A 12,977-nucleotide genomic window follows, 5' to 3' on the forward strand; every position below is an offset into this window, starting at 1 on the left:
TTATCATTATTCATTTTTTGAGTGTTATCATATAATAAATGACAAAATTTAATTAATTTAATTTTCTCCTCTTGGCGACTAAACTTCCTAGGTCTTATGGGAATTTATCATATATCTGTCTATCTATTTGCTATATATATTTTCATGGTGGGTACCTACCTAATTCGTTACTATTAAATACAAATTTCCGTGCTTCAAATATTAAAATGAATAATATAATATTAGATAAAAAGTACATGATGCAAGTACTCGCAGAGAAGTGAAATTTCTAAACAGATGGTAGGAAAAAAATAAAGATTATCACCGTGTTGTCACGGTCAGCGCCATTAATAGAATATTATGTGTGAATAATATGTAATGGAGATCAAATTTTTATAATTTTTTTTTACCCTCTGTAAAGAAGATTCTCATCGAAGATAGTATATTATAAATAAATAAAGAATAGTTTCGCCATCGCTGTTTCTGTCTTTAAAACGAACTTGGCAAATTACTGTTCTTCAATTACAATTTTGTGAGAATAAGCTTTGATATTAAAGTGGATTTACCTATAATATCAAACTTAAGGTTATGAACATTATCTGTGCTTAAACATCTGCTTTGTAGGATGTTTTAAATTTAAGCAAGTTATGGGCATTTGTAAATTTTAATATTTTGCATACCTACCATCAGTAGGTATTCACTTCAAAATTTATATATCGTAAGAACCGACGAGAGAATACGGAAGAGAACACTAGTTTACACTCAGGTTTTATTTTAACATTTTAAAAATGTGATAACTTTATCACATATCATTTAAAAACAGATTTGAGTGTTTTTTTTACCTAATATGTAATACGTTTTTATAAATCAACTTAAAATATGATAGGTACCTATTAAGAATAATGAAATAAGTTCTAAGACTGCGTACGAAGTTGTAAGTAATTGTGGCTGTTAAGTGTAGATAAGTATTTTAAAGCTAAAGATATATGAATGTACCTATACTGTTAGATTATTTTTACCTATTCGGGACTTGATTGTACATAAGTGTAACATTTTATCATTTCCTCAACCATATTTTAAGTTTATTTAAAGTTATCGAACGACATATTATTGTCTTTGTAAAATACTAAATACCTAGGTATAGCTTAAGTTATAATGTTCAATGTAAAAACGAAGGCAAATAGGAATGTGTAGGTACCTGGTATATATTTAATTATTATTATAGCCACATATGTTTGTTCGCCTTAATGCGTGCTTCAAGTATTTAACTAATGGGTACCTATATTATATCCCATAATATGAATTCAGAAAAACGATATCCAATACGATTAGATACCTACATACCAATACTCACTATTCCCATGGGTCATCAAAATATGTCGCGCCGTCGAAGTTATATCATTAACGAAGAATTTTAATCTAAAACATACATTAAAAACAACATAAGAAATCCATTATTATACCTGCTAGTACCGAGATACTATCTACCTATCTTACTATTACTGTATACACTTAGTAGTCTTTTTAAGAAGCCAGCGGCGCCTTATAGTTTATACACACATGTCTAGGCTAATGCCTACTAGACCAATTATTTATCAATTATTAGTTTTAACCAAAAACCTTGACAATAGATTTTTAATTTTACTATTTGTAGTTTTGGTTTTTAGAAAAATACAGTACCTACCTAAATATTAAATCATATTTTATCTTATCAGTTAATGTTATGTATTATTAATATAAATAATAACATAAACGTATTATATAGGCATGATTTGTTAACAGTATAAATTGTAATGACGTACATAATATTTCTATTCGCTAATAACCGATGGACAGTCCCCACCGATCGTAATATGATAGGTACTTATGCTTATGATTATTGTTAGTATAAACAGTATAGGTGTAATATCATATAATATAAATGCTGAATATGCAACAGTTAATATCCAAATGTTTAATCCAATGTTTAATTCAATGTTCAATTGACAATATGAAATATTTTTTGTATTACTCAATATTTGGTAAAAATTACCATAATATAGATTACAATGAGTGTTGTCTATAATCACTAAACTATAATATTATGCTCATTATCCTATTATTCGTCTATATATATATGATATAACACTGTTGATATATATCTTTAGCTTTTTTTGGAAATTTCATCTACTATACAAATTTAAATTTTTTGTTTCTAAGTGGTACCTACACAATAAATATTTTTTTAAATAATATCTATCAGATGGTATACACATATTTTACCAATGACCAAAAATTGGTATATTATTTTATAGATACTTCAATACAATTTAATTAAATTCACATATTAATTATATGATGGATTACAAACTCACAAATTAAATGAGGTTATTTAACACAAGTTGAAAAATTGGTTGAAAAGATATTAATTTCCATTTTAAAATGAGGTACAGATTAACTTTGAGACGTTTGACAAAGACAAATGTATGGTTAAAAATATCATTATTGATATATAATAGATAATGAGCTGATGACTAAATTATGGTAATAAGTTATTAGTAATATAATTACTAATAACTAGGCTTCGGAAGTTAGAAGAGTTGCATATTGTTCTGTATGCTTTCAAATTATAGCAGGCCAAGTTAAAAATCCGAGCTATACAATGTTAAGTTTAAAAATTGAAAATTAAAAATGCATATTTCGATAAATTTAGAGAAAAAGTGCATATTTCGTCGATTTTTATAGATTTTAGCATATTTAATATTTTCTACAAAAATTAAATTCTTTTTCATTCTTAACCAATTAATTTTAAATAATGTTACATAATACAACGCTATAGTAAAGCGAAAAACAACTTAAAAGGTATTATTCAACATATATTTATTTAACTATTTTTAAGTTCAATAAAATCTCAAACGCCAATCAGTAACGTATCATATTTTAAATTTTTTTTATATAAAAGAGTTTTAAATAATACAATTTTTTTAAATCGATTTATTTAGAATTTTTTTCGTTTGTATATTAATAAATAAGTAACACAATTTAAATAGGTAAATAAGTACATTTTTTTGGCATATTTCACATTTTTTCATACATATTTTATAATTTTTTTTTTTATATATTTTGCCTTTTTTTGCTCCTATAACTTCCAAACCCTAGTAATAAAAATAACTAATATAGGTATCTAAATTATGTTAATTATACTCAATAGAGCATAAAAGTAAAACCATTTATTATTTAATACATATTATTCACATAGGTAAGTTATTCTGCATTTTTTTTAAAAAACTTTATTATAAGATTTTCCTAGCCTAGGCTATCTACATCTATGGATATTACATATTATTAATTTTTGACTATTTCGACATGATAAATAATAAAAATAATATTATTTATGCAATAAAATATGGTGTTTATACAGTAAGAAGATAATAGTAGTAATAAGAGACAAATAAAAATATGTACGGTACAAACACGATAAGTCGATGACCTACATTTTACATTTTTAAGTACCTAATTAGTTATAAATTATAAATTACCCTATAAACAATCTAATATTTTATGTATAAATGCGTAATCTTAATATGCCTATCTACTACATTAAGTTATTGTTTGGCTTAAATTTATTTGATGCCTAGTTTAGATAAGCATTTCGCTAATTTCGTAGTCTCTTTAGAAGCTTTATTCTCCTTGCGAATTCGTTTGCATTCCTTTTTGTGCATATCTGAATGAATGCGTAGACACTTGCGGTTACAATATTTCACAGTCTTGCATTTGGGACATTTATTTGAAGCATTAATTTCTTCGCATGCACCACATGTAACATGTTACAGATGGTTTGTTAGTTGATTCCACACTCAGAGCACGTTTATTTCCAACCAATATATTAGTATAATATGAAGGTGCGGCATGTTATCCATCCCTTGTATCATATAAGATACCATCTAGAATTAAACAAATTTATCATTATTGAATAATTTTAATCATCATCATTTACAGCACAAATAAGGACCTTAGTTAATAATTCTTAATACGGATTTTATTTAGTTAAAATAGAAATTGATATGCGACTTTTTTCAATTATCATATTATGCCTAACTAATTAGTTATTTAACGATTAATTATATAAATTATATATACTAATCGAATAGTAGACAGTAGTTATGTATTAATTTACTTTATACTAGTGTCACTATTTAGAACTAACTATGCAAATATAATATGCACAAACACACAAGTAACAATTACTATAAAACTGTCTTGTACATTTTTTAAAAAAAATATAAATTTTTTGAAAGAGAAATCAATAATAGAACTATTGTTAACTAATTTTAGATTCTGAGCAATGAATGTATTGATTTTAACATGATGTGTGTGTTTTTTGTGTCTGTCATCACGTTTTGGGACAGTAAAAGTGCTTCGATTTTCAGTACCTCGTTCAATCAGAAAGTGAATCTAGTTGGTACTTGGAGGGGTCAAAAGTAAAAAATTCTTAATACTTTTCTAAATAATCGAGAAAAACAAACTAAAAATTAAGGGAAAAACGGGAAATTTTACGCACACTCATTTTTCGACAAAATCGATTTTGGTTTTTGATGTAATTTTAAAACGAATGACCATAGATACATGAAATTTTCACCGAATGTTTATATAAGTATATTTTATCCACCATGCAATTTTCAAAAAATTTCAACTTAAGTTGAACTATTCATAGGCATTTGAAATTTTCGATCATTATTAGTTTTTTTAAAATTAATATCGATAAAAATTTATTTGTTAGGCAGAAAAGCTTGAAATTTAATACAAGACTCTTAACATATTGTTACAATAGCAGTTAAAAAATAAAATAAATTTATAGTCACAATTCTTTTTTATAAGCATTCAAAGTTTGAGTGTTGACAACATATTATTTAAAAATCACGAAAATTCACAAATTATTTTAAGCTTGAAATTCATAAAAAATTTTCTTTTTAAATCTAAGATTTGAAAACTTAATACAAGATTCTTTACAAGTTTGTCAATCTTTATCACAAATAAAAAGTACACCAGAAATTCAAATTAAATTTTTATGAGCATTTGAAATTTAAATTTTTACAACATTGGATTTTCACTGGATTTCACATTTAGCGATTTTCTTATTTTGGTATAACTTCAAAACAAATGACCAAAGATACTTGAAATTTTCACTGAATGTTTGTATAGGAATTTTATATATTTTATAAAATTTTCAAAATATTTTGATTTGTTTTGAGTTGTTTACTGACATTTTAATTTTTCAACTTTTTTAGTTTTTTTTTCTATAAATATCGATAAAAATGTATTTGTTGGGTAGAAAAGCTTGAAAATTTAATACAAGGCTTCTAACACATTGTAACAATAGCAGTAAAAAAATATTAAAAATACATACGCACGATTTTTTTTTATAAGCATTTAAAGTTCAAATTATGACTAAATACGTAAAAATTACGGCAATGTTCAAATTATCTTAGATAGAAATTCATAAAAGTTTTTATTTTTAGATCTAAGATTTAAAAATTAAATAATAGGCTCCTAACATATTTTTACAATAGCAGTTGAAAAATAAAAGAAATACATAGTCACAATTTTTTTTTATAAGCATTCAAAGTTCGAATTTTGACAACATATTATGTAAAAATCACGAAAATTCGTAAATTATTTTATGCTAGAAATTCATAAAAAATTGTCCTTTTATATCTAAGATTTGAAAATTTAATACAAAGCTCCTAACATATTTTTACAATAGCAGTTGAAAAATAAAAGAAATAGATAGTAACAATTTTATTTTATAAGGATTTAAAGTTCAATTTTGACTAAATACGTAAAAATTACGGCAATGTTCAAATTATTTTACGCTAGAAATTCATAAAAATTTTTCCTATTATATCCAATATGTGAAAATGTAATACAAGGCTCCTAAATTATTTTTACAATAGCAATTGAAAAATAAAAGAAATACATAGTCACAATTTTTTTACAAGCAATCAAATTTAAATGCTGACTTCATACGTAAAAATCACGAAAATTCGCAAATTATTTTAAGCTAGAAAATGCATAAAAGTTTTTCTTTTTTTCTTTTTTAATCTAAGATTTGAAAATTAAATACATGGCTCCTAACATATTTTTACAATATCTGGTGAAAAATAAAATATATATATAGGCACAATTTTTTTTTACAATCATTACCCATCCATTACTGTAATCCACTTGTAACCTACTGTACAGCAGAGCGACATCCACTTTCTCCACTTTTCTTTACGTTTAATATGGTACATTTACTATTGTTATAACTTATGGATAAACTTGATTAGTTTATTAGTTACAGATCATTGAGGATCGAGCCATTGGTATAATCATAAATAAGTTAGACTATAAATATATTTAAAATTATTTAATCAATTGAACAGTTTTGAAAGAAAATTAGAATTACTTTGATAGAAAAACATAAATTAGGATATTTAATTCAATAAAATATCTATTCAGTAGAGTTAAAAAATAAAAAAATAAATAGATTTTAAACATAAAGACTCCATTGTTCTAAATGATTGAAATTGATTGTCAATAATCATACTGATAAAACCTTCAACATTTTGATTTGAAAACTAAATAGCATTAACTGCTCAAAATATAAATTTTAAAATAAAAAAAAATACTTTTTTAAAATTTGTAGAATCCTTGAAGGAAAACTTTACAATGCAATCGCAAAAAAACTGTTCCCAATAATTATTGTTATCGGATATTTTCTGTATAAACACATCCTTGGGATCTGTTTGATTTTTACTTGCAATATCACTGAGGAAAATTAACATATTATTAAATACATAAACGTATTATCTACCTACCTACTTTAGATATTAAATTATTTGGGTTTAGCAATTTCAAATAGAATAGTAACCAGATAATGAAATTTAAAAGACAGCATTTCTTTTGTACTTGTGTGCTCTTCTGTCTTGTTAAATATACACCTGCTCATTAATTGCAACACATTGGCAATTTTTAATGCATTATAATCAACCAGAAAAATGGAAGGTAATTCAAAAACTACTTTCACTGGATGGATGACACTACGATTACACTCTAATCGTAACAATACAATATTGATCCATTTTATTGTTAATTATTACCATCATAATAAATTTTAAAAAAACTTCTGCCAATGGAGGTGGCAACTTTGGTTTGCTGCCAGTGTACTCCGGTATTGTGTAATATGTAACTTCTTCTCTGGGTACATAGTTGTTGATTAATGTCGCACAGTGAAAATGGCCTGAACATAAATATATCATAATATGAAGACACGTTATAGTCGTAAACCGTATAGCCCATATTACATATATTCAATTCGCATAATACATACCATTATCAGCAGCCGTTTCCGCCGCGGTACTACGGTTGATGTGTTTGATCACATATCCCCGGGCGTCGGATTTCAACAGCAGTCTGCACACCTCAATGTGGCTATTAATAGCTGTCAAATGCAAGGGTGAATTTTGACGTTCCGATTTTCCATAATTAACATTGGCGCCCTAAAATTAACAAAGGAGAAACAATATATGAGTATAAATATGAAGATTGAAGAATTAATCGACAACACATTACATATAATATGATATTATATACAGGTAGGTAGGTATATGTGTTCAGCCGTCATCTTGGAGAATGCGGATCGCACGAAAGCATTTAAACTTCTTTAAAGCGTGATGGTTAAATTTTAGCTATCTTTCGTTTGGAAATTGTATGTAATGTAATAATGTATTTATTTATTTTAAAAATAGTTAATTCGTACAATTATACCTGAATCATGTCTTAAAAGTTAAAATCCAAAAATTTAAAACATCAATTAAATTGTTAATATTGTTATCAAAATATAATCTAATCAATGATATTGTCTGTAATTTATTAAAGCATTATATTAAAATCATAATTGATGATCGTATTTTTTTCTGAAATTGTGAATTCAAAATGCAAAAAAATAAAATAAAATTAGGTTTAGGTATACACTACCTATATATAATAATATATAGCTATATATTATTATATAGCCTTTCATTTATGAATCGGAAATGTTAGAATTAGATAATTTATTTAAGTCAGCTAATACACAGGTTTTTCCTCAACAGTATGGGACCTCCATTTTACCATACTTAACCATAAATAATAGTTACTTTATGGCGCGTATTCAGAATTTATTTACGCCACATCACACGGCACACGTAATAATTATATTACGACTCATGGAAACAGCTATCCATCGGTCTGCAATTAGTAGACAATTTTAATGTACGCTATTACTATTTACATAATTAACAATACAAATTATAGATCACTACAAAATACATTCGTATTATTATTCATATTAGTAATCCACAATAAATAAATTTTTTTTTTATAGTCATTTATTGTTAACTAAGTAAATCATAATAATGTTCAATAAAACTGTCTATTCACTATAAACCAATGGATAGTTCCCACCAATCGTCATTATATATGATAGATACTTTTGTAAATAATATCTATTATAGTATATTATGTTATATTATACTATATTATATTAGTATCTAATTATTACGAGTGCCGTGTGAATTACATAAATGCTGAATATGCAACATCATATTAAAAAAAACTCGAGTGCTTATGGATTTTTAATAACTACTATTACAACTAAATTTATAAGGAATATTGTAATAACTTTTAAGCTTTTTGACTCAACAAATAAAATTGTATTGAAATTTATAGATGAGAAAATATAGAATAGAAAACAAAAAAAATTTAAATAAAAATCTCAATTTTTCCTTACTTACGTTTTTGAAAACTTAGGCGTTAGTGCTGCCACCACCGTTACAAAAGATATAAAAGCTCGTATTGTTACTGCCTCCCTCGCATCATCAGCAATCCCGTAATTCATGATTATCATCAACGATTCGATTATATTTCACTCGAGTTTGCTGTTGACGGTTCTCACCCACGATGATACCTACGTCTTATTGGTTATTAGTTATTACATATATTACACATAATTGAAAATTTACGTATGGTATAAGCTTAGGTGTATACTATATGCATAAACATATTATATACCTATATATATATATATATATATGTCCACGCGTGTGTTGTCTGTAGTCTGCCCTGCATATTTAGATAATGAGTATCATGTTATGTACCTATATTATGTGAAAGTATTAATAAACGATGAATAAAAACGATGTTGGTTCAATAATTTTAATTTATATTGAATTTGATTAACAAATTGAATTAAAAAAGAATTTTGATTATTTTTTTGAATTGTTTTAGTATTTCTGAAAATGAATATATATTATATCTAGGTAGAGTGAATTAAATGACAAATTAATATGGACGCAGTTAGGTGCTACCAAAAATATCAGTGATAACTCAGATGACGTACTAAGACAAGGTATACAATTTCGAAAAATGGACGCACTAAGGTGAAATCCAAAATACTGCAGGACAATTGTTCTTACTCCCTCTCAATCACATATAATAAAATGGTACAAAATATGATGTTCACAATTACTCGACCATATAATATTGTGATCATTGCAATACATTTGTACAGTCTTCATTTGTTGTTTCTTTCTACGTTTACTAGGTATTAAATGTTTTAATTATTAACATATTCCTAACTTAGGAGTTAAAGTTAATAATTTTATATTGGTATGTAATTATTAATTAATTATTTTTACTGTACATAACAATTAACGAGTATAATATTAATAATGTATAATAGATCAAATTAAATTTATTGTTATCATATTGGTCATTACCCAGTATTTTTAAATAATTACTTACAATTTATTTCAAATCTGAAACACATAACTCATAAACAATTTTTTTTTAAATAAAAGTGTAACTCCACAAAGTTCTTGTAACTTCTTATTTTACGTGTAATTATTATAGTTTGGAATTAAAAGGCATGGTACTAATGATATTTATATTATATTTAAGTAAAATATTCTTTGCAATATACATAATACGATAGCCACTTAAGTTAATATAATTAAGTTAGGTGGAAAACAATAAAGCACTAATGAATGTAATTTTCAATTTGTTATATTTTATTGGACATCTCAATTCATTGTACGGCTGACGTATGAATTGAGTTTACGTAAAATGAGAACGCGCAGCGCGTTACGTGCTGATCTCAGTTAAATACATATTATAATATTTATATTAAACATTTTAAAAATAATTGTATTAATTAAATTTTTTATATTACAGCGTGAAACTACAGGGCGATTTTTTTATCATGAACCACTCATTATTTCAAAAAGTATCAATGTTTTTGAAAATATTTTTTTACAAAGTTTCATGTTGTTAAAAAAACAACGTTTTTATAAAAAAATTATATTTTTTAATATTTTTTATCCTTATAATTTTTGAAGTTTTTTACTTTTTTGAATGGCAACCTAGAGTTTTAATTTCATATTCCAAAGCAGAATATTTTTCTAAGTATTTTGATACGTAAAAATCGAATTTTGGACGAGTAGTTTATGAGTTATAAGTATTTAAAGTTTAGATTGGCGGAGTGGAGTGGTACGGGGTTACCCCGCAAAATGTTTGTCCACTACTCCGCTTGTCTAAACTTTAAATACTTATAACTCATGAACTATTCGTCCAAAATTCGATTTTTACGTATCAAAATACTTAGAAAAATATTCTGCTTTGGAATATGAAATTAAAACTCTAGGTTGCCATTCAAAAAAGTAAAAAACTTAAAAAATTATAAGGATAAAAAATATTAAAAAATATAATTTTTTCATAAAAACGTTGTTTTTTTAACAATATGAAACTTTGTAAAAAAATATTTTAAAAAACATTGATACTTTTTGAAATAATGAGTGGTTCATGATAAAAAAATCACCCTGTATAGTTGGTTTCAAAGAATATCACAATATTAGCACCTGTAAAAAATCAAACGCACAAAAATTGTGTACCTATGTAATTCATTATGCACGCCATGGCAGTCTACATTAAATTATTATTCATTGCATCTATTATACAATGCGAAACGAATGAAAATTAGCGGATACTTATTTCTTATTACTTCGAACTTGTTCCTACTTTCTTCTTTCCTAGTTGTTATTATTATTGTGGATGTATTAATAATATTAAGTATCTACATTTTGGTGACTGTATATTATACAATGTGTACGTGGAGAATTACTCTTCACATATTTAATTCATCATTACAAGTTTATATATATTAAATCAAATAGGTAAAAACATTCTATGATCTATATAGACATATAGTCATGCACCAACAAATTGATATAAAAGTATAAAAAGTTCTGGTTACATCGTACAATTTTTAAAAATTAAATTGATCGGAAAAACAGTTTTAGGTAATATTATTACTACCGACCTATATTTTTTATGAGTGAAAATTACATTTTTACAAACCCAGATTTAATTTGTTTCTAGAACAACAATTCGAATTTGAGTAGTATTCAAAGTTTTAAAATTCAAATTAAACAAAATGTATAACTCAATAATTGGTTGAAAATGAATGTATAATAATTCCATGATTATAATGGTTATTGGTTACAATATATTAAGTCTTCTACAAGGTGTTTCTGAAATGGATGAGGTAACTAGTATATTATGCGCACCTACTTACTCACTTATATGACCTCACTGATGATCCAATGAAGATTTATAAATAATTTTTTCTATTATAAAATCTGCATTTATTTAAGTTATTTTTAGAATAATATCTTAAATTTTGGACTTTTCTCATATTTTTCTTGTTTGAGTTACTAACTAAAAAAAAAGTAGTGTGACATCAATTGGTATGAGTACATTACAAAATAAACAGTGGTGATAGTTATTTCTTAATATTTAATATGAGTAGGTATATATGATTAATTATTAACACAGTGATACATTATCAACTAATAAAAATTATGAAATAATAACAAAACTAGTATTAACAGAATTTTAAATGATTGAAGCAATATCTATATTTAAGACTTAAGTTGTATGTCTTAGGTGTACCAGGTCTTACCTGACAACGTTTTAAATTGGTTATTTGGTATAGTCGTTATACGTGGAATACGTATTTAAAATGAACGATGTAAAACGTTATCTTTTTCATGTAACATGAAAATAAAATAAATAAAAAAATAATAAAATAAATCTTGTTTGACCTAAAACACATAACTTAAATTTAACATCATTAACTCTGTTAACTCTAGATTTGTTATTATTTCATTATTTTTATTTGTTGAAAATGTAAAAGGTAAAACACTGTGTCAATTAGTCATGCATATCATATGATAACAAATAACAATCACCACTTATAGTGATTTCATAAAAATCAGAACAATAATAATTAAATGCATCAAAATAATGTGATAAAAGACATTAAAAATCACAAACGCGTACCTATAGATACCTGCGCGTGTTCGGGCTTCTCCGGCCGCCTGAATGTTAAAACGTAATTCGACACTACAACAAGGGCGTTCGATAAGTACCATGGCAGGTGGCCGAACGACAATATAGTTAAAGAATATATTGTACGTTGATGCACGCACGCACATGTGCCGCATTTTAAACGTGACTCTCGGTTGACCGGCCAGTCCGTCTCGCAACCAGTGACGTCCGTAAAGTAGCTCGCCACTACCTCACTTTATTCTTAAGAGGTTAGTTACAACTTATAACGATAAGAATCCTTCCTAATTGTGGTCGGAGATTTATTGGGGTATACTAAATATTGTAGCCAAAGATTTATTTCAGAGTGCATACGAATTTTTTGTTTATAATATTCTTTTTAAAAATATAAAATTATATAACGTTATTATGGAAAAGCGAATAGGTGTATAATTCCACATTATTTCTTAAATTCCCTTGCCATTTTTAGGCAAATTTAGTATTAGGAATTTCTGTTTAGGTAATTTCATCACTACAAATAGGTTAATAAAATTGTTTTATTTTTATTAAAAAAGTCTATTATATATTTTTTATTATATTATATTTTCTATTAA

At 25.7% G+C, this 12,977-nt stretch overlaps 1 pseudogene; it reads right to left on the reverse strand.

Moving 5' to 3' along the window:
- Positions 1-3,508: 3,508 nt before the first annotated feature.
- On the reverse strand, positions 3,509-12,542 carry LOC107161295 (ankyrin repeat and MYND domain-containing protein 2-like; annotated as a pseudogene).
- Between the last annotated feature and the right edge of the window lie 435 nt (positions 12,543-12,977).

Source organism: Diuraphis noxia, unplaced genomic scaffold (genome assembly GCF_037042655.1).
Source record: "Diuraphis noxia isolate RWA-SAM2 unplaced genomic scaffold, SU_Dnox_SAM2 contig0001, whole genome shotgun sequence".
Taxonomy (NCBI): Eukaryota; Metazoa; Arthropoda; class Insecta; order Hemiptera; family Aphididae; genus Diuraphis; species Diuraphis noxia.